Source organism: Pan troglodytes, chromosome 15, assembly GCF_028858775.2.
Source record: "Pan troglodytes isolate AG18354 chromosome 15, NHGRI_mPanTro3-v2.0_pri, whole genome shotgun sequence".
NCBI classification, from domain to species: Eukaryota; Metazoa; Chordata; class Mammalia; order Primates; family Hominidae; genus Pan; species Pan troglodytes.
In genome coordinates this window covers 98,393,247-98,418,801 of record NC_072413.2, presented here as the reverse complement: position 1 = coordinate 98,418,801, position 25,555 = coordinate 98,393,247, and the positions used below count along the sequence as shown (strand labels likewise).

Genomic DNA, 25,555 nt, shown 5'->3' with positions numbered 1-25,555 from the left:
ACGCGCCTGTCCACAACAGAAACGATGGAAGGCTAGGAACAGCTCAGGGTCACTGCAGCCAGGAAGAAGTCAGGCAGAAACTGCGATGTCAGCCCTGCGTCTGTCTTGCAGACCAATCACACAGTATCAAAGTAAGGGCGATTTGTGCAGCTGTATTCCTGACTCACTCTCCAGAGCCTCACTGGCAGAGACAACAAGGAAAAGGCTCGGTCTCTAGCACCCCCATCCGCAAGCAGAGGTAATGCTCAGGCAGCTCTCTCCCTCCCTGGAGGAGGAAGGTGACTCGCAGTAGTCTCAGAACTGGAAAGGGGAGCCACCAGGGAAGAGTGGCTGGAGCAACCAGCCTGGCTGCTCAGGGTCTTAACAGGATGGTGGGGGTTGGAAGGGGCACCTAGGTCATGGGAAAGAGCCTGGCCCCACACATGGCTCCATCTCCCTGCGCCCTCGCCTGACCACCTTGGACCTGAGATACTCAGTCCCACAAATCCCTGAGTGGCTGGGAGACTGAGAAGTCTGCAAAGCATGTGGCATGTGCCAAGTGTCCTACTAAGCAGCTCCTCCAGGTACGGCTGCCTCTCTCCCTGAGCTAGTGTCAGCACCAGGCCTGGCACAGGAGACACGCACAAGTAACAGATGGTGAGGAGATGAGCGGAGGACTCTGGCCATGCCACACACAGCACAGCAACCCTAGGCCCATGGAGAAGGGAGGGGCAGGGCCCAGGCTCGGCTCACCAAAGCTTGGCCCCTGGCCTGTGGTAGTTGGATTGCCCCTGGAGGGACTCTTTCTCCCAAAGCCATATAATTCTGTTGAGTCACTAGTTTTCGGGAATACTGTGACTTCTGAATCATCCACCCAAGATCTGGGCTAAGATGGGCCTTCCAGACCAAGGTTTGTGAGGGTGACTCTCCCTGGGAAAGGTATTGACACATTTTCTCCTCAGTTCAAATCAAGTACCTCATGACTGTGAAGTTACTGGGTCCCATAAGTGAGCCCCAAGTGCCTGCTACAGAAAAGTACCCTACAGTCAGTAACGAGCACCAAGCTTCTCCCTGGGCATCTGGGGACGATGGTCCAGTGCTCCCTCCCCAGTGAGCCCAAAGACAGAACACTGCCGGGGCACAGCCCAGGTGCACATGGTGCTACAGCAACACAGGCCACACTGCCATTTATGCAGTCTGGAGACAAGGGAGAAAGGCAACCTCAAGGAATGGGTACAGAGAGAAGGAGACCCTTGAGCCAAGTCCAGGGGGATAAGGAAGACTTTGCCTGAAAAGAAGGAAGGAAAGGGAAAAGGCCTAAAAGGGTGTGTCATGTTTGGGAAAGAGCTGGAAAGAATTCAAGGCACACAGCAGGCAGTTTGTGATAGGAACAGAAATCGGGGCAGGGTGAATGGGCCGGTGACATGGGTTGGTTTGCATCCTGTACTGTTTGGGCTGCAACCTGTATTGTAGTATGAGGGCAAACAGCAAAGTTTTTACATCAAGGAATGACAATCAGAGTTGAGAATAAGTAATAATAGAAATTACAACAGCAGTAGTCACAATTTGGGCATCTACGATTTACCAGGAACTATACCAGGCACTTCCCTTGTACTGCCTCTTACTCTTAAAACAACCATGAAAATGAATACCCTTCACAGGGAGAAACCAAACGGCAGCGAGGAATGAGATGAATTTGATAAAGAACTACCTCTAAGTAGAGAAGTCACAACTCAGTGGCTGATTGGACAGCAGAGGCTGAATGACACGTGCTCTGTGAGGGCTAGAACCATATCTGGCTTCCCACTCTATCTGCTGCCCCTGGACCTGACACCTACTAGGTGCTCAGTAAAGATTCAGGTGGCAGTGCACTGACAGAGATGCAGAAGAAAAGAAGGACAGCGGCAGAGCAGGGAGGACACCAGCTGTGCCAATCGTGCTTAGCAACCAGAGGCACTGTCATGAACTGTGTGGGCTTTGAGACAGTACTCTGCTAGCAAACTACCAAGTTAGCCTGCCACAGCTTCATACATACTAGCAGAAGGCATGAGATCCCTGGGTCAGAGACTGAAAACAGTTTATTACTCACAGCAGTAGTAGTAGCCAGGATAACACTGCTGCACCAGTTCCCTAAGCCCCAGTTCCCATAGCGATCCCATGAAGGCAAGGTGTTACCTGTACACACAGTGGGATGCATTACAGAGAGGAGTCCTGACATTAGCATGCCCCAATCTTATATAAGCAGCTGCTGGTAAACCTGCCCAACCTCTGCTCCTAAGGGAGACATTGTCTTTGTTATCCTGGAATATAAATAAATCTGTTCCAGATAGAGATGCTATCTCTACTCTCCAAGGCTGCTTGCTATTCAAACATCCTTGAAAAGACAGGCCAGAGCAAATCAGCTGTTCGTGGCTTGCTCAGAAGACTGTGCAGAAATATGACAGACCCATGGAGAATTGTGCAGGTACTGTGCACATACGACCAGCATGCCTACGTACCTCCCATACACGTATGACTTTAGACTGCCTATTGCCCATCTGAGCCATTTCCTCCCCTTCTCTGGTTAGTTTAGAAATAAAACTAATATTTCTTTGCCTGTCTTGCTGGACAGAATAGAAGTGAGCCTCAGAGAAATTAAGTTAACATGCTCAAAGCTTCCTGGGTCTTCTCTTTTCCGTGAGTAGCACCATCTCATCCTTAGTAGCTTAAGCCAAAACCTGAAATCATCTTTCACTCCCAACATCATCCAGTTCATCACCAAGTTTCAGTTATCCTGTCCCCAACCATCCGTGAGAGCTAGCCCCTTCACTGTCCCCATCATCCTCAGCAAGCACTGGCCTTGCTCACCTGACAGCTGCCTCTGCCCCCTTGCTGCTCCCCCTGCTCTCACCCCAGCCCCTCGTGACCCATTCTCCATCTAGAAATAAAGGGACCTTTTTTTCTTCTTTTTTTTTTTTGAGATGGAGTCTTGCTCTGTCACCCAGGCTGGAGTGCAGTGGCGCGATCTCGGCTCACTGCAAGCTCCGCCTCCCAGGTTCACACGATTCTCCTGCCTCAGCCTCAATAAAGGGAACTTTTAAAGATGTAAATAAGATGGTGTCACCCCGTTGCTCAAAGCAGGTGGTTTCTTACAAAGCTGAATACACAATTACCATATGAGCCTGCAGTTCCACTCCCAAATATGTACCTAAGAGAGATGAAAACATGTCCAGTCCACACCAACATTCATTTAAGAACTACCTCTAGGCGGCCGGGTGCGGTGGCTCATGCCTGTAATTCCAGCACTTTGGGAGGCCAAGGCGGGCAGATTACCTGAGGTCAGGAGTTCGAGACCAGCCTGGCCAACATGGGGAAACCCTATCTCTACTAAAAATACAAAAATCAGCCGGGCATGGTGGCATACGTCTATAATCCCAGCTACTCGGGAGGCTGAGACAGGAGAATTGCTTGAGCCTGGGAGGCGGAGGTTGCAGTGAGTCGAGATTGCACCACTGCACTCCAGCCTGGGTGACAGAGCAAGACTGTCTCAAAAAAAAAAAAAAGAACTACCTCTAGGCTGGGCGCGGTGACTCATGCCTGTAATCCTAGCACTAGCACTTTGGGAGGCCAAGGCAGGCGGATCACGAGGTCAGGAGTTCAAGACGAGCCTGGCCAACATAGTGAGACCTCGTCTCTACTAAAAATACAAAAATATTAGCCAGGCGTGGTGGTGCACGCCTGTAGTCCCAGCTACTAGGGAGGCGGAGGCAGAAGAATCACTTGAACCCAGGAGGCAGAGATTGCAGTGAGCCAAGATTGCACCACTGCACTCCAGCCTGAGTGACAGAGTGAGACTCTATCTCAAAAAAAAAAAAAAAAAATGAACTACCTCTAACGGCTCACTAGAAACAAATCAAATGTGTCCATCAACAGAAGAATGGATAAACAAATTCTGGTATTTTCATGCAATGGAATACTACTCAGCAATAAAAAGGGATAAATGGCTGAACGTGGATGAATCTCAAAAACATTCTGTTAAGTGAAAGAAGTCAGACACTAAAGGCTACGCCCTGCATGATTCCATTTACATATTTCATTCTAGAACAGGAAAAACTATTGGGTTGGTGCAAAAGTAATTGCGGTTTTTGCCATTCAAAGTAATGGCAAGGCCGGGCGCGGTGGCTCACGCCTGTAATCCCAACACTTTGGGAGGCCGAGGTGGGCGGATCACGAGGTCAGGAGATCGAGACCATCCTGGCTAACACGGTGAAACCCCATCTCTACTAAAAATACAAAAAATTAGCTGGGCGTGGTGGTGGGTGCCTGTAGTCCCAGCTACTCGGGAGGCTGAGGCAGGAGACTGGCATGAACCCGGGAGGCGGAGGTCGCAGTGAGCCAAGATCGTGGCACTGCACTCCAGCCTGGGCGACAGAGCGAGACTCCGTCTCAAAAAAAAAAAAAAGTAATGGCAAAAACCGCAATTACTTTTGTACCAACCTACAATGAGAGAAGCAGATCTGTGGTTGCCTGGGGCTGAGGTTGGGGGTGGAACTAAAAGATGGGCTGATAAAGGATACCCAGAACACTGTGGGCCAGGGGAAAGGTTCTGTGCCTTGATTGGAGCGATGGTTGCATAAGTATACAGGTTTGTCAAAACTCATCTGACAGTGTACTTCAAGGGCTGCATTTTATTGTAAGTTATATCTCCATAGAGTTAATTTACCTTTTTAAAAATTAAAAACATTCAGGCCAGTTGTGGTGACTCATGCCTGTAATCCCAGAACTTTGGGAGGCCAAGGCAGGTGGATCACTTGAGGTTAGGAGTCTGGGACCAGCCTGGCCAAAATGGTGAAACTCCGTCTCTACCAAAAATACAAAAATTAGCCAGGCCTGGTGGTGGGTGCCTGTAATCCCAGCTACTTGGGAAGCTGAGGCAGGAGATTCACTTGAACTCAGGAGGTGGAGGTTGCAGTGAGCCAAGATTGCGCCACTGTACTCCAGCCTGGGCAACAGAGCAAGACTGTCTCAAAAACGACAACAACAAAACCATTCAGCAGCTTTCCATTTCATTCTGAATAAAAACTTAAGGCTTATTGTGTCCTACCAGGGCCTTTCGTGATCTGGCCTGCCTGTAGCATCAACCCCATCTCAAAACACTCTCCCCTTTGCTAATATCCCAAATATAAGGCAAACCACGGAGACGTTACCCATTTTCCCAACAAGAAGATTAAAAACACAACTGAAAGGTTAGAGACAAATACCTAAACACATATACATGTAGAGACGTTGAAGAAACAACTGGATGTCTGTATTTGTGTTTAACTTATTAACGTAGACGCACATGCATACTTACAATCACTTACTACAAAACGCAGAAAGACTGTATATTTCCACTGTCATCTCATGAAGCAACTAAATGCACCTCTCCCTAGACATCTCCAAGAGCCGTGTTTTCACCACTCCTAAAGACACGTTTCTAGGTCTACTAAAGGGAACCCTTGAGATTGAGGGCAACAATGATTCCTGAGCACCTAATACCGAGCACTGCCCTCAGCACTTTCCGTGCACCATTTCCTTCATCTTCACTAAACCAAACACGTCAATACTATCACCACAGTTCCCAAATAATGCACCAAGGGATAGTTTACCTTTTTTTTTTTTTTTTTTTTGAGACAGGGTCTCACTCTGTCACCCAGGCTGGAGTGCGATGGCAAAATCAAGGCTCACTGCAGCCTTGAACTCCTGGACTCGAGTGATCCTCCCACCTCAGCCTCCTGAGTAACTGAGACTACAGGAGCCCACAACCACACCAGGCAAATTTTCTCTATTTTTTGTAGAGATGGGGTTTCACCCATGTTGCCCAGGCTGGGATATTTTACCATTTTAAGGGAAACAGCAATATCTGCTAGACAACATGCAGACTGCTAGCTGAGCTTTCAACATTACATTCAACATTAGATCTTTTTGCATTTCTTTAGATGACATCATATCTCTGCAAAGCTGAGTTTTCAATAGTTGCCGTGATAAAAAGCAAAAACCAGGCAGGGCATGGTGGCTCACACCTGTAATCCCAACACTTTGGGAGGCCAAGGCGAGTGGATCACCTGAGGTCCGGAGTTTGAGACCAGCGTGGCCAACATGGTGAAACCTTGTCTTACTAAAAATACAAAAATTTGCTGGGTGTGGTGGCGGGCGCCTGTAGTCCCAGCTACTAGGGAGGCTGAGGTAGGAGAATGGCTTGAACCTGGGAGGCAGCAGTTGCAGTGAGCCAAGACTGCACCATTGCACTCCAGCCTGGGTGACAGAGCAAGACTCTATCTCGAGAAAAAAAAAAAAAAAAGCAAAAAGCAAGTGAAAATCAATGTGGAACAGACCATGAGGGTGGTAGCATCCAACCTACTTCCAATGTTTGAGAACCAACAGGTGTTGTTACAACATAAGTATTTAAGTTGTTTGGTCCTCACTCCTTAGTAAACAGGACTGTTAATTAAGTTGTTTGTTTTGGCCTAGGAGTGCTGTGAAAAATGTGACAGTGGCACTAACGGAATTGTGACCCAAGAGCATGAGACCCTCTGTACTATTTTCTCTGTTTTACACATGGGGAAACAGAGGCACCTTGGGGTTGCTTGCCCAGCATCACAGAGCTAGGAAGCTGGGGTCTGAGCCTAGCACAAAGCAACATGGCCTTCAGGAATGGATCTACCATTAAATGGCTTACCAGAGACTATTTAAATGTGTGATGGGTAAATATTTGAAACCAATTATGTTCTGGACAAAGTATCAAAAGATCTGCTTTGCCAGGCAGGGTGGCTCACACCTATAATCCCAGTACTTTGGGAGGCTGAGGCGGGCGGATTGCTTGAGCTCAGGAGTTCCACACCAGCCTGGGCAACATGACGAGACTCCATTGCTATCAAAAATACAAAAATTAGCCAGGCGTGGTGGTGCACACCTGTAGTCCCAGCTACTCAGGAGGCTAAGGTAGGAGGATCGCTTGAGCCCAGGAGGTAGAGACTGCAGTGAGCCATGATTGCACCACTGCACTCCAGTGTGGGCGACAGCATGAGACTCTGTATCCAAAAAAAAAAAAAAAAAAATCTGCTTAAACTTCGCATCCAAAAGTGAGTGTCCTGTAGTTTAAGAAAATTCTAAAAGACCCAAGTATAAAGTGAACACTCTCTTTATAAGGAATAATCTGAAGACAAATCTTGCCTTGCATTCCACCTCCTGCCACACACCAAGCTCTTCTCAGCCTCGGGCTGTCCTCCGTGCAAGGACGGACCCATGTCTTCCTCAGGCTTCCAACCTCAGCTTGCATGCTGTCTTCTCCCCTACCCACCCAGCCATTTTTCTCCATTTCCCAGGAAATACCACTGTGCAACTTATAATTACCCTGTTAATTAACTGATTTATTAGACTGTGAGCTAGGTATTGCTGGCCCCTCACATGGTGCCTAGTGGTGGGTACAATTCTCGATGTTCTCTCCGACCCCTGAGCCCACAGGGTCAAGAACTAAACACCAGCAGCATGGGGAAGCCAGTCCTCTGTATCCTCCACCGTCTCCCTGGGAGGCCGGTCCTCTGTATCCTCCACCGTCTCCCTGGGAGGCCGGTCCTCTGTATCCTCCACCGTCTCCCTGGGAGGCCGGTCCTCTGTATCCTCCACCATCTCCCTGGGAGGCCCTTGCCGCATACACCCTCACTCCAGATTCCAGAGCGTATGTAAACCTCAGGAAGCCAGTTCCCAGAGAGCTGCCTAGGCCAGGGACGAGCACTGACGTGTTTGACGAAGGGAGCGCTGGCTTTTTCCTAATCTCAGTGGCCACTGCCCCCAGAATCACTTTAACAATAGAGCTTTGACTGTCTCCCTCTGGAAACTCAGATGGGGTTTGGCCAAGACTATTCTTATTTTAAAACACTTATTTTCTGAAATGGTAAACTTTTGTGGCTACTGAAAACAATTAAAACCAAGAGAAATCCATAGAGAGATGGAAGGGGGTGAGTAATTATTATCAACAAAACCAATGAGAGGGAACAAATGTATTGGGCCAAAAATCTAATAAACTAAGTATGAGAATTCTGGAGCAGCTCTGCAGGAAGCAAATTACTCTTCTGCATCTTCACAGACAATACACGTGAGAGGCAATTTATTAACTTGAGCCACATTGGCCTCAACATTAACCCATATCCCTAAAGTACTTAACTCTTACCCAGGAAACTGCTTACTTAACTTGCATTAGGACACACAGGGCCAAGTGCAGGTTTGCTATTCACAGCTTCAAATTCAATTTAAAGGGATCCCTGTTCCAATTTCCTGTAGAAAGTTACTCCATGTTCTAATACATCAGTGTCAGGAAACACAGCCTTTACTTAATTTCTTCTCAATATTCATACAACCAGGGATCACCCACAGCAATTTCTCCTCCTTTGTGTGCATAACAGCAATGATGGGGCTTTTACTTTTCATCTTTTCAAGTGCCAGCTGCTCTGAGGTGTCCCCTTCCCTCAAAAGAGAGCCCTTTAAAGACCCTTGATCAGCTTCCTGGGATGGGTGGTGGGGGGTCCTCTGCATGGTGACATAGCTTGTGACAATGGCATTAAAGTTAAAATGCCAATATTCCTAACTGATTCATATACTAAAAGGCAATGCAGGCCTACAACGCATGAAGACCAGCCCTAAGCTACCACATCACCTTGCGCCAGACACGCTTAACCAGTGGCCTGCAACTCCTCACTTGTAAAATGAGAGGCTGGAGCCGGATCACTGGGTCTCCAATTTGATAAGCTCAAAGGCAGCCCTGTGAGAAGGCCCAGTCATGAGACAGAAAACGGCAGAGTTGTTTGGAGGGAGGAACCTGGGAGTGGGTCTCAAGCTCCCCAGATCCCCCACCCTGGAGGCAGCCTCTAGAAATTTCTATGAAGCCCTTGGAGTCCCCAGAGCACAGGCTGCAACCCACTGATCTCAGTTATCTCAACAAGCACCTCAAATAAAATAAGTCTAGCGCTCCACATCTCCTTTGCACAGGCAAAACATTCCTAATAACACTGTAATGGAAAAATAATTCATGCATTTTTATTTCCTATTTAATGCATTTATGTATTTTCTACAATGAGCATACATTATTTTAATAATCAGAATAAAATAAACATTACTAAAGGGAACATAATTCACATAGGTTTTTTCAAAAACAAAACACCCAAGGCACAGAAAAGATGAGCCGGAAGGTCTGCGTACTCTTCTGGCGTCATATACTATCATTAACTGCAAATTGCTTTCGGCCCTTCAGAGGAGAAAAATATCACAAGTCTTTGGAGAAGGTCTGATGAGTCACCAAACACTTGCGTGGCTCTCAGCTGCGTCACTGAGTCCTATGCCTGCCTGCGTAAATATTCACAACCCCACAGTTCGTCCTAGCCTTCAGCTATAGAGACTGGGGGGAGCAGGGATTGGAGGGGGGCACAGAGGGGGCGCTGGAGGGAAAAGAGACAGCACTGAGGGCTGCAGACCATCCCTAGAGAACATGGCCTTCTGTCATCTCAGGTCTCCTCCACCCTAACCCCTCCACACAGAGTTGTGCAATATTGAAACTCAATGTATGTAAATTAAGTGGGTTCTCAATAAATACAGGAGTTTCTAAGCCCCTAAATTGTAATTACATTGATACTGAAATTGTGGGAATCTACAGTGAAGGAGGGGAGCAGTGGGAGAGTCATCTAAAGTTAGGGGTAACACAAGCATCCCAGTCTGCCTGTCCTGAGGCCTAGATTATCACAGGAACATCCGATGAGGTCTCCTTAGGGTTTTTCTCTCCAGTTTTACACACCGCTTCACGCACGTTCCATGGCTCCCCGTTCCTATAGGAAAAACTCCAGATTTACCCACATCCCTCAGAAGTCCCCAAGCCCCCACGACTATAAGCCATTACCATCACCACACTCTCCATCCCAACCCCCGCCCCCAGTGCCTGGTGTGCAGGCATCTGTGCTCTGGCTCTCACAACCCCTCCCCTGTCTCCAGGGCCAGTTCTTGCACCCTCTCCCACTCCCATCAGGATAGGAGTCAAGGGTCATTCCCACAGCTCACTGTGACATATGTGTCTGGGAGCCCAGCACACTCACAGACAATACACGTGAGAGGCAATACACATGAGAGGCTCCTGAGCAGGGACAGGCTACATCTCCAATCCCAGCTCTAATCTCTGGCACCCAGACTCAACCTAGCCAAACTGGGTGTCAGGGCCTGTTTAGGCACTGAAGTGTGAAACTATGGTCCCTGCTCTTAATAATTGTATGCTTTGGGGGACAGCTGCCTCCCAAACCTGCAGAAACAACATACCCGGAGCGCCAGGGTGCATGTAGTCTACAGGTCTTCCTTGATCTGCATGCCATAAGAAGCCTCCAGCAGCTCCCCTGGAAACGCACCGGCTTCCCACAAGGGCACACTGACAAAGGGGGCAGAAGAGCCTAAAACCATCCATGAGCCCCACACACAACTGCCAGCCCCATCCAGAACCTGATACCCAACACCCAGAAGGCTGGCCTCACTTAGCTTCAGCCAGACCGACTTTCTAGTCCCCATCTCACCTGAGTTGGGAAGATGGATAGGGCTTTGAATTAAAAGCTTTCCCTCACTGCCTCCTGGACTCTGAGAGGTATGTGAGCCTGAGAGTAAACAGGGGGGTTATTAATGTCAAAGGAGGACAATTACCCCAAAAAATGTGAGCACATCAATAAGAATCTGAAAGCAACTTTTCAGGAATATAGGACACAATGCAAATTAACTGTCTGAGCTCTGAGTATATATCATCACCTAATCTCTCAGAAACTCTCCGGTTACTATTAAGATGTTAACCGCAGGCTCAGCCCAGGCATTGATCTTCTTCTCCTGGAAGGACTTCAGCGACCTTTGTCTTCTGGGCTCAACTCGCTCAACAGCTCCTTGAGGCTGCCCTGGCACGGCGGGGTCCTTCTCACACCTGCAGCCTCGCTCCTGCTCCACAGCCCTCCGCCCAGAGAGCAATTCTGAATCCCAAGAAGGAAGGAAGAAGGGAATGAAAGGAGAAGGGGGGCCTAGCCACAGATTTACTGCCAAGTCTTTAAACCACATTTCACATCTGCCAACTGCCCTGGGGCCTGCCCCTTATTTTTCTATCCCCATGGTGTGCCTTTCATTCACTCACTCACTCTTTCACGACACAAATGTCTGTCCAGCACCTACTCTGTGTCAGGCAGGAAGTGCAGGGTGTGGCCCTGACCTTGACCAACTCACAATCTGGGCTCCCACAGCTGCACACATGTGACAGGCCGAAGTTCTGAAGAGGCACAGGGAGCAAAATGTGTGAGGCTGAGTAACACTGATTCCAGCTCTGCCACTTGGTAGCAATGTGGCCTTGGACTCTGATCCTTGGACAAGCCACCTAGGCAGGACTTGGTGCCACTGTCTTGCTGCCATAAGGGCATTCCCCACTCAATTCCTGGCTCTTCACACTAAACAAAGATACTACCATCTTAAGTATCAATTGCTTCAACTGCAAAATGGAGATAAAATGCCTAAAAGTGACTCCTATGAAAACTGAGGCTGTCCGTGTGAAGATCCTGGCACACAGCAAATGCTCGGGTAACAGCAGCACTTTGCTTGAATTGTGCCACTGACTTGCCCTTCATACCCCTCCTGAGTACATAAGAATGGCAAACACACCTGCCTATGCTCCTCAGCCAAACCCACACGATCAATATTCAACAGTCCAACGGGCCTCCGAAGCCGACTGCTCCAGGTCCCAGTGCTGAGACACACATATCAACGTCAGAAGGAAGGCTTTAACCCTCCCTTCTCCATCCTCTGCTTTGAACCTGGGTCCCACGTGCCTGACATGGGCTTCTGAAGCCTCTAAGCCTTGGGGAGCCTGTACCTCTGTCCACCACACATCCCTTCCCACAGCCCTGCTAACCATCTTCTCCAAAGGCAAGCCCATGGAGCACACCTCCATTCTGAGCTGGACCCAGGCCCAAAAGTCAAGAAACAGATTGATTGCATCATCATTTTGAGCCCCATGTAAGCACCTGAGAAACTCAAAAGCCTATGCACAGCCTGGCCCTGTCTCCAAATGGCCAGTTACAGAGAAAAACATCCAGGTGGGTTTCCTCGGGAGTGGCGTTTCTTAAGCACTAATATCCACCCTTCCCCAAAGAGAACTTAAAGCCAAGGCTCCTCCAAGCCTAATCACTGAGAGCTGCTGCCAGGAAGGGCGACTGACACACCAATCCATGCGCCACAGAGCTAGGCCCTGCAGGCCACCCACCTCCCGATGGCCAGCTCTGCTTCTGCCCTTGCATGTTTCTGTTAGTGCTGGCCTCCAAGCAGGCTCCCAAACAAAAACAAAAGCAGAGTGCAGCCCAAAATGAGATTATAGTGAAGACATATAACAGAGTTACTGATCCTCCAGGGGGCCCAGCCTCCCTCCCCATCCCCTGCACCCCAGCCCCATCCTAGGCCCCAGGGTGCCTATAAGATGGGGCAGAGAGGCCAGGCACGGTGGCTCATGCCTGTAATCCCAGCACTTTGGGAGGCTGAGGCGGGTGGATCACCTGAGGTCGGGAGTTGGAGACCAGCCTGGCCTACATGGACAAACCCCGTCTCTACTAAAAATACAAAATTAGCCAGGCGTGGTGGTGCATGCCTGTAATCCCAGCTACTCAGGAGGCTGAGGCAGGAGAATCCTTTGAACCCGGGAGGCAGAGGCTGCGGTGAGCTGAGATCATACCATTGCACTCCAGCCTGGGTAACAAGAGCAAAACTCCATCTCAAAAAAAAAAAAAAAAAAGATGGGGCAGAGAGAGGATTCCTAGGCCCCTGAGCTCAGCATCGTTGTTGAAGCTTTGCCCAAGACTTAGGCTCCTGGTTTGGCTGCCAGCTGCCACCTTCCACAGATAAAAAATTCAATTCTGAGAATGAGGGGGTGAGACTGGAAGAAGCCTCTGAGGTGGGGGCAAGAGGACAGACAGATTCTGCGAGCACAGGAAAGACAGAACTAGCATGGGGACACAAGGTAGGAGGGTTAAGAGGAAGGGCCCAAACACACCAGTGCCAAGTTCAGACAATGATACAAGGAATAACCATGTCACTCACAGGAGGGATGGGCCCAGCAGAGGCCAGACCTGCAGGGGAGAGGGGTGCATGCCCCCATGTAACAGCAGAAGGAGAATGCAGGCAGGAGGAGGGAGGGGTGTATACTTGGCATTTCAGAGTCAGGATCATGGCCCTAGAGAAACAGAGTCAGGTCAGCATCTCCCAGTCAGCAGACTGAACTGGGACAGAACATTTGCACACACAGTGAGCCCCATGGGAACGCCAGGCCTCCAGCGGACCCTATGCCTGGGAGGAAGCACTACAGAGATAAGGATGCATTTGCACTTCCCCCAAGGGCCTGCTGACCCTCCTGGCCCACGCAGCCCACAGGTAGGGGCCCCTGTTTCCCAGCCAGGAACACCAGAGGGGTGTGCGCTCTGCCTCCCATGGTGGTAAGGTCAAGGTGAAAACCACATGAGAAATGACACTGTCAGTGGTAAACCCAGCTTTTGGGACCAGGCCCTCACTGCCATGAATAACACTGATTCTACAGGAAAATGAGAACCCAGGTTCCAAACATCTGCTTTACACTTACGGGCTGGCGTGGGAGAGTGGAACGAACGTAGACTTTGGGAGCAAACAGCCCTGGACTCCATTCCCAGCTCCGCACCTTGCAGCACCGTGCCCTGAGGCCCTCTCAGCCCCAGGTCCTTGGACGCAGGTTGGGGCATGCCATCGGCACCTCAGAGGTTTCAGGGGGACCAATCATGTGCGTATGGGGCCCAGCACTGGGCTGGACACATGGTAGGATCTCAGCAAATGGGAGTTCTAATTGCTACCAAAAGTGAATGTCAGGGAGCAGCCACCTTGAGCTCTTGTGATACTGGGTACAGCCCATGATAAAGTCCGCACCAACATTGCCTCATTCTACTCAAGGCACTTCATCAGGCAGGCCAGAACCCAGGCAAACAGGAATTAACTTAATGCTCTGTTTGGCAGTACTTTCCCTGGGTCCATCATCCATTCTTATTCCCCGGAAGCTGCCAGCCAAGCAAACTGGAATATTGATCACTGCAATCATCTCGATGGAAGTCTGAGGGCCAAGCACTTCATGTGCATTTCAATTAGAAGAGTGGGCCTGTCATTCTAATTCTGCCTCATTCCAGCCAGCGTCACTCTAAGCAACAAACGGGCTCCTAAAAAGTTGAGTTCATCAGCAATCTATTAATGGAATCACACCTCCACATTGATTTTACATTATCATTGCAAAATGATACATATTCATTTTCCATCTTCAAAGGAACCAGAGTTGCTGTGTCTGTGCTAAGCTCTGGGCACTACTCAGGGCTGCTATCTCCTGACCATACACAACAGCCCTGCGGGCTAAGCATGCCAGCACCACTTTACAAGAAACAGTGGGGGAGAAGCAGAGGACCTTCCCCAGACCTAGGGTAGAAAGAGCCATGGCTCAAACACAAGTCTGCCCAGTTCCTTCCCAGGAGTCCCAACGATCCCAATAATTCCAAAGGCTTTTGCCTCCAATTCACTCTCCCAACATTTGGCCATATGTGCTTTGGTTGGAAAGGCAGCCAGGTCATTCTAATTCAAGGCAGCCCAGGACCGCTTTGCTTCCCGCGGCAAGGCTGATGCTCCCTAGGATCCAGAGATGAGCCAGATGTGGCCTCTCCAGATCCAGAGCATGGGAGCACGACTCATTTTTCTCTGTACATCAAATACCAATTTGTATTTCTATTCTTAAAAAATCAGTTTTCAAAGAAATAAAGAAGAATGGTCTCTTCCCCGAGAGGAAGCTCACTTGGTAGAATGGATAGGACACTATCCATAAGAGAAAATTTAATTCACCCCAACAACCATTTGTTGGACACTGCTAATACAGAAGCCCTGAGGTCAGCGAGACAGGGTCAAGAACGTAATGAAGCTCAGCTGTCAACCCCTCAGAGAGGGCTGGACCCTCAGGAGGACAACCTAAGGGTGTCTTCCTAGCAGATCTCCCTAAGTGCTGGCTGGCTGCACGGGTCTCATCCCTATGGCATTTTATTTCGTGCCCCTGGCTCTGCTCCACGGTGGTCACGAGGTGTTAGTAATTTCTCTGCTTAATGACTTCCTCTGGAGCTCACAGGGAGAGAAAACCGATTCAGAATCATGAATGCTCATTTCAACTACTCTGCAGGAAGAGTTTGGGGGACACCTGTAATTCTCTCATTACCTCATTTAGCTACAGTTAGTTTGGAGATCACAAAACTACTCAGCTTAAAAGGGCCTCAGAGAACACAGTTGAGCCTCTATGTTTGCCAAGAGAGGAAACCAACACCCAGAAATTGCCTGGCCTGCCGAGGGCTCAGCTGGAAAATGACAGAACCCCATTTGGACCCCTGGCCCCTGGCTGACAGCGCATCACTCTGTCCACCCCCATGTCCCACCTGTCTTGTTCCTGCCTACGACAATAACCTTGCAAAAGAATGAGTCACTCCTAGCCCAGATCATGCCTTTAAAGCCAAGGGAATTTTTTGATTTTTTGGTTTTGTGTTTTTTTTTTAGGAGAAAGCGATAACAAAGAAAAGTGGGGGAGTGTGTCTTAAATAAAGATTGTCCCTCTGACGTGCTGGATGGAAAGCTTTTGGGTGTGAGCTTTATGATTATACCGAGGTAATAATGGACATCACATATCAGGAGAGAAGATGTCACTACCTTTTGACAGAGGACACTTGGGAAGAAAAAGTTACAAACAGAAAGCTTTCCCTTTACCTTCTGAGGGGTAGAATAATAATTCACCTGAATTGTCAAGATCTGTTCCAGGAGCATTTGTGCAATAAAGAAAGGTTCAGAAAACCTCCTGTGCCATTATGGGCATTCATGGGAGTAGCAGTAATAACTGGGTTTTAAAAGCCTCGCACGATTGAGCAAAAGTGCTTTTCAGCACTTCCTACTCCTTCATCAGCACCTGCTAATGCCAGTTGTACCCCAGGAGGTGCACCAAGGAGAATGTAACTGAGCCCCTCCAAAGTGTCCATGCTAAAAATCACATCCAAGCCCTCAAATTCCACAGAGAAAATGGCAAGTGCCTGCATACACAGAATGAGCAGAACTAAGACACGTGCAGAGCCACCCAGGAGCAGAGAAACCAGGTGCAAGTTCCAGGGGATGAAGTGTCCTCCCCACTGCCTCTCAGGCTCTCTGGTACTTTTCCATTCCTCTGTATGAATATGTTTTTCTTCCTTTAGGATCAGAAACAAAGTAAAAAGAAGCCCAAAAAAGAAAAATGTCAACCAACAAATTCTCTCTGTAATTCTCTTACTACCACCAGGACCTGCTGGTACAAAGCACTGGGGAGGAAGAAGTGATCAATCCCCAGGCAGGGGAGCCTCCTGGAGGGGATCCAACCTGAGGCAGCCCTGAACGGCAAGGACTTGCCTCCTGGGGACATGGGCAGGGTGCTCAGGGCCACCCCTGCCAAGGAAGTCTAAGACACCAGGGAGGAGGCAGGGGACCAGCCTCCACAACACTCAGACCTCAATGGACAGAACTGGTCTGAGATGCCCGAATCAACCAGAGAAGGTGATAAGCAAGGAAATGCCTAATGAGGCAGTGCAAGGGGGATCGATGTGGACTGAGACCACGAGGAGGCCGGCAGAAGCAGAAACTGGGCCTCTCTGGCTCCGGCTCGGTGGGGCAGAGGCTGCAGCCACGGGGAGGGGGAGGTCTCTCCCGCCCCAGGAACAGCGAGCAGCCGCCGACGCGCCCCGGAGGCCCAGAGGAAATATTATTGTGAGACAAAAACTGAATTATGAAATCCGCAAGCAATAATTAGTTTAAATTACTACTTCTACTTGAATAATTAAACACGCTTATTTTCACTCACTGATGTTTTATTCATTACCATACATCTTTCTTGAAAATTGTTTTTAACGTGAACATTCTTTTATTTGCAAAGATCCCACAGAGATTTACTATGCTAATTTCAAACCTTTCTTCTAAAATAAAAACAATAACAAAAACACTCCTAGATTATCATCCATTAGTGACTACTGTGTGGGGTCCATTATCAACTTAAGTCATAGCAACTGGATGGAAATACTGTGGGTAGTTGTAAAGTTATTCACACACCAAAGCTTCCTCCCTTTAAAATTCACGACTGAAAGGGCAATATTTAAATAAGCGCAAAGTGATTATGAAAACAAAAAGACCCGAGTGCAGAAAGACCACTTAGCCACAGATGGAAAGTGCCTTTTGCTTTTTATCATGCGCTGTATTAATGAAAATGTTTTTGCATTTTCACAAATAATGTTTGAATTTTATAAGTCTTATTTTTACACACTGGAGCCAGGATACCCAGAAGCAGAGTAATAAGGGCTTAAGGTTTTTATTAAACAAAGTTACCTTTGGGAATAAGTACTAACTTAAATATAATCCATGAACTAACTGTTCCTTGCTGGGCTATTAGCTGGTGCTGGCTGAATGGCAAAACTCCAAATCCTAGCTAATGCCAACAAGCTGGGCCTGAGTCAAACCCGGAAAGGTGCAGCAAGGCTGCCACCATCATAAACCAGCTCCACTGAGGACCAGGCGCCAACAGCCCTCCGAGGGGACCAAAAAGCCCAGTTAATGTGCAGGCATGTGGGTTGTACGGCAGAACTGACAACAGCTGCACTCACTGGATCACCATGACAAGTATCAAGGAATGTCACTGCGGTACAGGACACACATGCCCCAGCTCTGTCACTTAAAAAGCCACTCCTCCAGAGGAGGAAATGTGCTTTTCACACTCCTGGTGCCCCACAGCACCTGACCCCATGTCTCAGAAATGGCCAGTCCTCACTGAATATTCATTGAATTAAGTATCTTTTTTAAGGCCTCAACTGTACTTCTCTTTCCCCCAAGTCCTTTAAAAGCAGTCATTCAGCCCAGTAATTCAACAAATGCATCTAACCCTCTCCCATGTGTAACTTAAGTTATTCCTGGAACCTGCAGCACCCGTACCCTCCTCATCTGGTATTTTTCCCTCAGTTAATATAAGTAAATTCAAGTAAGTCTTTTTCACATGGTTGCAACCAGTCTTCTGGAGCCACAGGGAAGTAGATTACTCAAAATTTTGAAGTTTCAATTTTGAAATCAAAAATGACCATCTACTGAACAGAATGATGAGCTGTGGCATCAGCTTGGCCTTTGGAAAATGAAGGGACTCCAGAGGCCACAGGCCAGGGCTTAGCTGATTCTAGAAATCAATATTATCTGCGTCATCATCGTTAGAAGCATCCGGAAAGCAGAACAGAGCTTCTGCTGGGCTTCTGTTTCCGTGGCAACAGCTTCACTGGCCTGTTGCAGGGAAAGGCATAGAAGATGGGAATTGGCAAGAGAGAGCGAGAGGGGCACAGGGGGACGGAAAGGAGGAAATGCAAAGGAGAAAAGGCAGGCGGAGACAGGACCAGGTGCAAGGCCAAAGGAGAGCATAGTGAAAAAAGTACCAAAAAAGACATGAGAGAAAGGATGAGAAAGGAAAAGGGGGGAAATGCAAGAGAAGGAAGGGAAAGGAATGGAAGGAAACGTCCTAAGCTGGGACTTTTGTCGGAAAAATCACCTACAGATGTGCATCTATCGGTATGCAAAGCATGCTCTAGTTTCACTCATTAAATGCAACACATTTCAACTCAGTTGCTGCCTCAAGACACACTCAATTATCCGATAAACCACAGGAAGGTTGTGTAAAAACATCAATGTGGTAAGCAGTCTAAATTCGAATTCTAGCTAATGTCAACATTAGCCCAAAAGGCTGGCTGGGTTAAATCCAGAAGGAGGAAAAAAGGAAGAAAAAAAAAAGAAAAAAGGAATGAGAAACCTGTTATCACTAAACAGCTACCATTAAGGACAAGTCACTAATGGCACTTTATAAGTGAGTGCTCTTTAAGCCTCATTAAGGTGCAAACCTTCTGCTTGTCTTGTTCATGATTGAACTAGGAAGCAAGTCTTGAAAACCAAAAGACATCCAGTACGAGCTTAACTGTAGCTTCAAGGCTCTGGTCTCCTGATATGGGACATCAGCCAGGATGTGCAGGGTTTGCTCAGAACAGGGAACTCAAAATTAGTGGCCAGGACAAGCTCCAGTCCATTCCTTACTGCCCAGTCCACCCCCCAAAAAAACAAATTACTCATTAAATAGCAAGAGCTCTCTAAATGCAATATGGCATCCTAGATTGGATCCTGAAACAGAAAAAGGACATTAGTGGAAAACCTGGTGAAATGCAAATAAAGTCCATAGTTTAATTAACAGAGTTGTACCAATGTTAATTTCTTAGTTTGATAAATGCACCAGGTTATGCAAGATGTTACCATTCGAAGAAGTTGGGTGAAGGGTACATAGGAACTCTCTGTATTATTTTTATAACTCTTCCATAAATCTGAAATTATTTTTTAAAGTTTTACAAGAAAAATAACAAGGGGTGTTTAAAAGTTAAGACTCCTGTTTTTCTAACAATGATTTATCTTTTTCATATAAAACCAATGCTCCGATAGGGCTTAACTATCATAAAATTTTACTGGAATGCTGGCTGAAACATTACAGGGAAGGCCATACTCCTGCAGCAAAAGTAAATTATTAAACTCCAGCGTGTTAGCAGTGTCCCTTCCCTCTGAAGCAAGAACAAAAGGAGTGACATGCCTCTGCATGTCAAGAAGCAAGGCTCTGTCAGGCGGAAATGGAATGCACTTCGAAGAGCATGTATTGCAACCACTTCACACTCCCCACTCCTGATCAGAAGTCTTCTCCAGGCCGGGTGTGGTGGTTCATGCCTGTAATCCCAGCACTTTGGGAGGCCAAGGCGGGTGGATCACTTGAGGTAAGGAGTTGGAGACAGCCTGGCCAACATGGTGAAACCCTGTCTCTACCAAAAATACAAAAATTAGCCAGGTGTGGTGGTGCACACCTGTAATCCCAGCTACTCAGGAGGCTGAGGCAGGAGAATTGCTTGAGCCTGCGAGGCAGAGGTTGCAGTGAGCCAAGACCACACCATTGCACTCCAGCCTAGGTGACAGAGCAAGACTCCGTCTCAAAAACAAAAAGAGTTTTCTCCAGCCTGTCTTGCTCCTCATGCCTTATGCATCCAATGCCCAGCCTCGTCCAGCTACCTTGCAGTTTGCTGATGGCAGCATGCTCTTGTACACCTCCCTGCCTTTGCACACTCTGTTCCCTTGGCCTGGAATGCTCTTCTATCGCTTTGCTGCTGAGCAATGGCTACCCATCCTCTAGGACTCCTGTGACTTGCTGACACTGCCCCTCCCAGGCTGTTCTTTATGCCCCAGAGCACCTTACCCAACACCCTTCAGAGCAGTCATGATGCTGCACTATAATGATCTGTCCACCTGTTTCTTTCAATGAGCCAGGAGCCTTTCCAGAAAGGCTATATTCATCTCTGTATCACACTCCCATCCCTAGCACCCAAGTCTCACAACAGATGTTGAATGAATGAAATACTGTGTCAAGAATGCAGGCAATTCTTTAAAAGAGAAAATACCAGTAACAACTTTCCATCTTCTGTTAAAAGGCCAAAAAGAGTCCATTTGTAAGAAGTGAAGGAAGTAAGCCCTTTTAAAAGAAACAGATTTTGTTACAGAACGACAGGTCCATTTCCACCGACAATTTCCACTGTACAAGTATCCTCTTCCGACCGAGAAGCTGAAAAGCTTTCCAAAGGTTTTGGTTTCCTTGACAACAGCATTGCTGGAGACAAGCAGAGAAATAATTAAAAAGTATGTTCCCTTTGCTTTGAACTCGTTAAGTGTTTTTAGGCAATAACAAACAGGTCACACTTGACAATGTCAGTATGGACAGAGCCAAGGGCATGAGGGGAGACCCCACCTTGCCACCCCTCCAGCAGCACCTCCTCTGAACTCGGGGACCTGAGTTGAAGGACTTGAGCCATTTGAGAAATACAACATTCACCATGAGAAACACAGACCATACAGGTCAGGTTAACAAAAGCACTTTGCAAGGTCCAGATCCCTGGCCAAAACCACAACATTTATCCTCACAACAGGTCTGTGAGATAGGTATTGTTACAGCCACTTGGCAGGAGAGAAACCAAGGCACAGAAAAGAGCAAAACAACTCTGGCAGTCTGGCCCAGGGACCTGTGGCCCTGCCACAGCCCACCCTAGAAAGAACATGTGACCTCTCCTTAGCTTGATTCGGACAGAGATTTCCCCTGGCCTCTCCTATGGTCTTCATCTCCTCCCTGGGCAGCTGAGACAAGAAGCTAACTGCCTTTCCTCGAGCACTACTGTCCTGCCATCCCACATGCCTTTGTGAGGCCACTTGTGTTGGCTTCTCTTGGACAGCAAGAACTGGGCAACCTTGTGCCACCTGCCTTGGGTCTGCGAGAACACAGCACACAGAACAAGACGCAAGGCACCAGCTGGGAACAGCAGTCAGCTCTGCGCTTGATTGACAGGCTTCCTTCTCCTTTTGGGGTGGCTTTTCATGGTCTGTCTTGCTTTAATAGCTTCACTGTGTTTGTATCTTTTATTGTAGGCTTCCTCAAGTCCTTTCTGGATTTAAGATTTATAAATAAATAATAAATAAACAAACGTACAAGCTGCAAGCCCATGACCATTACCTGACAGTGTAAATACAAACATTTCGGCCGGGCGCAGTGGTTCACGCCTGTAATCCCAGCACTTTGGGAGGCTGAGGCGGGTGGATCACAAGGTCAGGAGATCGAGACCATCCTGGCTAACATGGTGAAACCCCATCTCTACTACAAATACAAAAAATTAGCCGGGCGTGGTGGTGGGCGCCTGTAGTCCCAGCTCCTCGGGAGGCTGAAGCAGGAGAATGGCGTGAACCGGGAAGGCGGAGCTTGCAGTGAGCCGAGATTGCACCACTGCACTCCAACCTGGGCGACAGAGCGAGACTCCGTCTCAAAAAAAAAAAAAAAAAAAACATTTCACAGATGTGGAACAATCATCACTTTGATTTAGCTCCCAGCAAAGTTTCCAAAGCCCTTTCACAAACCTGGCGACATTTAACCAATCCCGAATCCCCCACAGGGATGCCTCCTGCACAGACTGGAGGTGAGGGGTGGGTGGGGGAGTGCAGTTGGACCCCTCCAAGATTCTCTACATCCCAAAATTCAAGTAGGCCCACAAAGAGCATGGTCGACTGAGCAGGTGCTATTCATTCAAACTGGAGATAAAACAAGGGAAGAAAACAAATTCCCTGCCCTCATGGAACTTATATCAGAGCTCCTGCCATTTTACAGACGAGCTCATTAAGACACAAAAAGATTAAAGGCCTTGCCACAGTTACACGACTACCCTTTTGGAGCCCCCAAGCAGGGAAGTGACTAGAACAATCCCAGAAAGCAGAGGCAGCAAAGGTGAGTTCAAATGCCAGCCCCGTGCTTAGGAGCTACATGTCCTTCAATACGCCCCTCTGGTCCTCAGTTTTGTCATCTGTAAAGGGGGCATACAGATGCTGATGCTGCTGCCAGCTTGCATTACGGAGTGCCTGCCATACGCCTGGTACTCTCGTGAGAGTCTGCCGTGGGTTCTCTTGTTTAATCCTCAGAAGACTGAGGTGGATGCTGTTATTGTCCTTGACTTACGATGGGGAAACTAAGGTCCAGAGAGTTAAGTAACTTACCCTAAGCCACACAGAAAGCACAGGGGCTGGGACTGAACCCCGAAATAAGACTCCCTGAGCTCTGATGATTACCCAGCTGAGGGCAAATGAGATGTAAACCCCTGTGTGGTGCCTGACCCAGCACAAGTACAGGAAGCGCCATCTGGCCTTGGGCCACTGACCATCCAGGGCTAAAGCTGATGACCAGCCCAAGCACTTCACCTGGCCGTCCTCACTGTCCCCGCCCCACAGCATGCACAGTACAGGGCTGTCCTCCCCACCCACCTGGCTGCCCCTCATCGATTTCATTGTTGTTGTTTTTTTTTGAGATACAGGCTTGAGTGCAGTGGCACAATCATGGCTCACTGTGGCCTTAACCTCCTGGGCTCAAGCAATCCTCCCGCCTCAGCCTCCCAAGTAGCTGGGACTATAGGCATGTGCCACCACACCCAGCCAATTTTTTAATTTTTTGTGGAGATAGGCCTCCCTATTTTGTCCAGGCTGGCCCCGAAATCCTGGCTCCTCATCTTCTAAGACCCAACTCGTCCTTCCCCTTCCCTGAGGCTTTTCTTGTCCTCTGCCTCCAGCACTGACAGACCTAGCACACTCTCCCGTATATTCCTGTTCCCAGCACAGATAGCCCTGGAGGGCCTTTCTCATCATCCCTCTCAAGTCTGCTTTGATGTCTGTGCCTCATTCACCTTTTACCAGCAAGAGTGGGTCTGGTCCCCTCTGATCCCAGGGCCTGGCAAAGAGCCAGAATTTAACTGATGGCTGGACAGCCATACAGATGACCAAATGAAGAAAGAAGTGAGGAACAGCCCTGCTGACACTGCCACTGAGTGCTTTCTCTGCTCACAGCAGAGACAGCATAAAGCAAGGCCCGAGGAATTCACAGGCCACACAGCAGCAACTCCAGAAGCCTGGCTCATGGAGACGTCACAAGGCCCATCAGCTGAGCCATCCCCCAAGTCCACCACCTCAACCACTGCCAGCCATGTCACACTGCTGGACTGGAAGACAAGAAGCCACACCTAGAGGGACCTGAGCTCCTCAAGAGTCTGCTGGGGTCACTGGGTGCGCACCGGATTATTTGATCAACGAATCAAGGCAACTGGAGGCAAATTGGATTGCAAGCCTCACACGCTTAGGAACACGGCTTAGGAGGCAATCACAGAATAAACCCCGGCTTGGAGTTCTTGATAATACCTTCCATTTGTAAGAGCGTTATCGTTTACAGAGTGGTTTCACACATCTAACCTCCTCTGATCCTCACAGCCCTGTGAGATAATTATTTCACAGATGAGAATGCTGAAGCTCAGAGAAATTAGAGGAGGAATGTGCCTGACTCTCTTTTGAATACGCAGTGTGTGGAGCGCTGTGCTCCACTCAGGCGGGGCCCCAAGTGCAGTATTTCAGGGCAGAGCAGCTCACAGCCACCATCTTGGCCCTGACCACAGGACACTCAAGCCATTAACGGCCTTGGAGCCCGAGGTCTGAGTGGCTGACCCAATGCCTGCATCTACTTCCCAGCCCTCCAGCAACATGGGCTCCAACCTGCACTACACCCCTCCAGGCAAAACAGCCCTCGCTCCCTTTCCAAGTAGTCTACTGCCCGAGTTGCCCAGCTCTGAGCACCGGAAAGTTCTTCACCATGTGCTGACCTCTTCCCCCCACAGACACACCTTCCACCATCTGTCCTACTTCTGCCCTGGGAGCAAACCCGAATACACCTTGTTCCCCTCCCACAGCAGCCCTGCCAGCACCTGATGACAGCCACCAATCCTCCGCCCCCGGGCTAACAGCAACACAGCAGGACACCCAGGTACGGGAACCGTATCAGAACCATATCAGAACACACTTGAATGAGAGAAAAGAACACGAAAAGAAGCCCAGGACGAAAACAAACAACTTTTCTAAGCAAAGGTGACAATGAAAATCTGTTTTAATTTGTGTTTTTGTACCTTTCAAAATAACATTTCAACTAGTTCAGAAAGAGAGCACTTCTGTTTATAAAATCTCTTTCATTTTCCCTACAGTTGTCAGGCTGTGTAAACACACTGTGAGTAGGGAGAGAGAAATTGCTACTTGTGAAACTTTTAATGCTAGCATGTATGCGAATTAGAATTCTAAACTCAGCAGGTTAAGAATGTTCCGAAAGCAATTTTGGTGTTAGTCTAAATAATTATAGATCACATTCACTTAGATAAGGGCCTTTGCCCCCTTGGGGCTTCAAGGGAAAATTCTAGGCACGATAGTTAAGCAAAATAGTTGGTTATTACCAACACCGCAAGCTTTGCGGTGGCAGTGCAAATTGGTATAATCCTTTTGGAAAGCAATCTGACAAGAGACGTATCTGGACCCATGAAAATGTACAACCCTTTGACCCAGCAGTCCCACTTCTGGGAATCAATCCGAAAGAAATAATCCAACAGAAAAGGGTTTCATGCATGAAGATAACCACTTCAGCATTATCTATATAATAGCAAAAATTAGAAACCACCTAAGTGTCCAAGGGCGGCTAAGTAAATTACAGTTAATCAACTCGATAGAGCGTCATGGAACCAGTGAAAATTGACGGCCCTCCAAAGACGCAGAGGCGGCTGGTGGCACAGTGTGGCGCGGGCAGGGCTGGGAGAGAATGTTAAATGGAAAGACAGGCTGCAGAGCTGCACGCACACTCTGACAAACACAGCCCGTATGGACCAGAAATGGATGGGAGGGTGTTCAAAGGATAATGATAATTTCAGTGTATGGTCGAGTTGGTGGATTTTGCTTATGGTTTTGTAATGCTGCTGAGTCATCTCCACAAAGGGCCAAAGGAAGGGCAGAGGAGAAGGGGCAAGAGGGTGACAGAGGCTTGGACCCCTGGGATCACGTTTTCATCACACAGTTTGGA

At 48.3% G+C, this 25,555-nt stretch overlaps 1 protein-coding gene and 1 long non-coding RNA gene across 4 annotated transcripts in view; both read right to left on the bottom strand.

Annotated features, from left to right (window-relative positions):
- The window catches only part of WDR25 (WD repeat domain 25), a 155,458-nt gene that overhangs the window by 113,519 nt on the left and 16,384 nt on the right, over positions 1-25,555 (bottom strand). The gene's annotated exons all lie outside the window — the stretch shown is intronic.
- LOC112205397 (uncharacterized) lies at positions 9,010-10,629 on the bottom strand. Its single transcript, XR_008539096.2, has 3 exons — positions 10,542-10,629; positions 10,294-10,399; positions 9,010-9,812 (listed from the first exon to the last, which is right to left on the bottom strand). It is a non-coding gene; the product is annotated as an uncharacterized LOC112205397 (long non-coding RNA).